Source organism: Nylanderia fulva, unplaced genomic scaffold (assembly GCF_048542155.1).
Source record: "Nylanderia fulva isolate GAGA-0341 unplaced genomic scaffold, ASM4854215v1 Scaffold111, whole genome shotgun sequence".
NCBI lineage: Eukaryota > Metazoa > Arthropoda > Insecta > Hymenoptera > Formicidae > Nylanderia > Nylanderia fulva.
In genome coordinates, this window is record NW_028189313.1 from 225,749 (window position 1) to 230,178 (window position 4,430).

Genomic DNA, 4,430 nt, shown 5'->3' on the forward strand with positions numbered 1-4,430 from the left:
CTTACAGCTGCTTTTATAAAGCGCCAGAGCAGCCGATATTTTATTTTGGCGCTTACGGCAACTTTTATACAGCGCTAGAACAGTTGATGTTTTAATGTAGCGTTTACGGCAGCCTTTATACAGTGCCATTATTTAATCTGTTCTAAGAACAATATGTATGCCCCTTGTGCTCCTTTGGGCCATTTTTTCTTGAACACTTCCATATCATTAGAGTACTATCATTCCAATTTTGTGTCAGCTCTCAACATACACGTGTAGTGACCACGATTCATTTCTTCACCTTCGTGAAATATAGCGCTTATTACCTTGTACTTTTTTTTATTAATCGTGATATTACTCGTCGGCACGGCGGTAATCCGATTGTTGATAATTTTTTTAGAAGCACCGTTTACAAAAGTATATAAATTGAGCTGTATTACTACGACGGATAAAGTTGATTCGATTACGGTTTTCTTTTTCAACACGGTGCCCTTACATTCGTTACAATTGCCGTTTATCGTTTCCCATTTAGAAAATTCTACATTAATCAAACTTTGTAGAGTGACACCTTTTTTCCTTTTTAATGTCAAATGTATAGGTAATATTAACAAACTACTGCTTTCCAGCTTAGTTACATTGTAATTACATTTGACATTCGAGCAACATGTTACGTGCTTTAATTCGAGTTTTAATACATCATTGATGTCGGAATACGTCGACATTAGAGCCGTAAAAAATTCCGAAACATCTTGTTGTGTTCGTTCTTCGAAGCGTTTTCCGACAGATCTTCTAACCGCTTGAATGTTGCAATATTTACGTTCACCATACGCGCAGATAGCATCAATCAATGCATTCGATGCTTTATTTTTCAGTATTTGTTGCCTAATACGTACGCAATGAAACGCACATTGTAATATTACATTAGCGTAACACGAAACAGCATCGTTATTGCAAAGGAGATATATTTTCCACGTAACTATACTTTCTGGTTCCTCACAATCATAATTCTGCATATCATCAATGATATTAGGGATATCCCATCGACGATTGTACATTTTCACAACCTTTTTCTCGGACGGATTGATTTGTGGCAGTTCAGATTTGAATATAGATCTCAGTCGATTATATTCTACAATGCCTCTCGAGTTTGCTTTAACTGATGCTGGATTGAAATTTATCAAATGTAGGCCTTCCAATTTACTTACTCGTGACAAACCTACATAGGCTTGACCATCACTGAATACAGTCGTTCCTAAATCCATCATTGCATTGTTACATGTAATTCCTTCAATTATAAATAATTCGACATTCTTTAATTTGTCTCTCAAAGTTTTCAAGACCATGTCTGACAATTGCGTATATTTTGGTGTAGATTCATGACTAACCGGTAGTTGAAACATTCTATGGATTGTCAAGCCATCGATATTGAATGCTGCGATACCCGTGGGAGCAGATATGGCTGTCGTTTTTTCCAAATTTATTCTGATCCAATGTTTAATCGTTTCAATTAGAAAACTTTTCCCTGTACCATCCTCGCCACTTACGTACAGTCGCAGAATCTGATTCTTATCTTGTAAAACTTGGCATACTCCATCAAAGACTCTTTTCTGGTCTTTGTTCAATTGCGACATCATTTGCGATAAATCAATCGGGTCGTCAATCTTACCAAAATCTTCCACATCTTTCATCGCGTCGTCAGCTTCTATCGGATTACAATCCAGTTCATCGTCATCGGATTTGTCTCTGTCTGCTGTTTTCAGATCATTTTCGCGCTTCTCGATTAATTCAGCAACGTTCTCAAAAGCTTTCTGTATTTCTTCGAGCCTTTCGTGATATTTCATTGCCTTCGTTAAAACAGACTCTGAATTCTTAAAGGCACCCGTAAGTCTCGAATGTACCTTTGAGTTCACTCAAATCTCTCCATGGTTTGAACAGAAGAAGCAGCGAGTAAAAGTATTTTTTGGGCTCAGTTTTTATATTAAATCGATAATGGTTAATTAAATAACCCTTTTTTCGTTTTTTTAAAAATAAACTCGATGCCAGTTTGTAACACTTGACTTCGTCATTATTTGACATCTGTTTCGTAATTTCCCAGAATCTGGCAAAATCGTACAAATTCAATGATTCTAATTCCTGAGGTCTATTTGGATAATAATCATCGATGAGTGACGAACAGTAAATATTCGTAGAATTTTTATCAAGAGCTTAAATTTCATTAAATTTTTTACCTTTTCTATTTCTCACCTCATTAACATCGATCCATTTGACCATGGTATCATTATCCGTACCGTACAAGGGATTCCCTAATAGTGTATCCGCAGTTTCTAAAGCACCGCATTCTCTGTTATTTAATGAACGCATTGCAAAATTCCACAGTTTTGATGCCAAGGACTTATTCGAATCTATCACTTCAAAGTCTGTATTGCATTTTTCCGACTTTGTCGTGTATTTTGTTAAATATGAGTTTAAAAACTCTGATTTTTCTCTAATAAATTGTATGTCCATATTTCCCTCCTAGGCTAATTTGATAGACGGATTATAATCATTTATAAACCTTTCCGACTCCTTGCGAGGAAGATCGTACAATCTGCTCTTACTGCGTAAATTTTTTCTACCGACTATCGAAGTGATAACGTCTCTTAAAACGAAATTCTCAGTAACTGGCCGAGGAAAATCGAACCGACACTTTCTGTATATATTAGTTTCCGTTTGTTTCGTACGCATGCAATACGAGTTATGTTTATGATTCTGATCACTTATTACCGTATCGTACAACGTTGGCGAAACATTTTCATCTGGAATTTCACACGTTACGTATTTTTGAATAAACGTAGCAACTTCTTCATCCGGCGATTTTCCTAATACTGGAGCATCTTTTATCCAAATCATACAATGCATGTGCTGGATACTTCTACGTTGATATTCCAGTCGCCAGAAGTAATGAATAACCTTTCCTATTGGATTATCGGACGAACAAATAAATCAATCATGGCTTTGAATTTTATGCACATAAATCTAGAAGTACTTACAGGATCGTATGCGACTAGTTCGCTGATGCCTAACTTCTCTTTATCGGGATTCATATCTCGTAAATATTCACCCAAATTGAACCATTTCCATTCACTAGGACTTAAAGTCAAAAACCACGTCGCTGGACCGTAATGCAAAGTCATGCATTTTACATTATTGGACGGTTGTCGCCAAAATTGATCCGTATTTCTCGATTTTTCGAAAATACTCATTAAATTCGATTCTAATTGGTAACCTTTCAATTCGTTCAAGTATGTACCAGCAGTGTATCTCCATCGTGGGTTAGTAACCATCATCGTATAATAGATACCACTTTTCAACTGTCGGTAGTTAGCATCATTGAGAAGGAAGAACAGATACTGCAGATTCAACCTGAATCTACTATGTTTCGACATCAATCGTGTTCTAATAAATAAATATTCCGGCAATGCAAAGTTTCTATCTTCTCGTTGTCCATTGACACCATCAGGATATAAATCAGGGAAACACATGACATCCAGATATTTATAACGATTATCCATTGGAAAATCTTCAATTTTAATTATTTGATAAAGCTTCAATGCAGATTCGTTATCGATTCTTTTCGCGTGTATTGGGTATATTGTATACTGATCGTTAATATCCGAATCTTCAGTGATTTGTGTGAGGAAAGCCGTACGTTTTAAAACGGTTTGATCATTATTATTTTTGTTTTCCTGTACATTGTACAAATTCAATGCTGGTAATTCCTCAACCACCTCATTTATTTCGTCATTGTCGCTTTCCTCATCGACAATCCTATATTCTGTTTCCTGCAACTTATCCTTTAATAGATCATCAGATGACGCTGGAAGACGAATTTTTGAGTAATGAGGATTATTTTCTTTCAACCATTGTAAAGCCTTATACATTTTATTAATATCTACCAAATTTTCCCAAACCACTTTAGATTTCTTGGGTATACCTCGAACGAGAATGTGCAACTCGTTATTCAAATTTATAGGATCTTCCGGAGGACATACCTTATCCAATGTTTCTTGTAAAGGCAGAGGCAAATGAAATGTTCTACCTTTCCCTAAACAGAGTTCGATTATATAAGTTTCTTGATTTAAAATGTGCTATATTTAAATCATTTAATTATTTTTTCGTTCAAGTACAATTAACAGCAAAAACTGCATATACGTAGGTATGTATTTGACTCTACTGCCATTACTTGAAACAAATACATTATTCGATATTAACAAATTGGAACTCTGGAATTACGAGTAATTATTTTTCATTGTACAGACTAGGTTTAAATTTTTGAGGATTTTCTTTTGAACATGGCTTGACCTTTTCATTTTTATGATTTTTTGGAGATAGGGTGAGAGAGGACGAATGAGGGTAAGAGAAGACGAGATAGGCGAAAGAGGGTGAAAGAGAACGAAAGAGGGTGAGAAAGG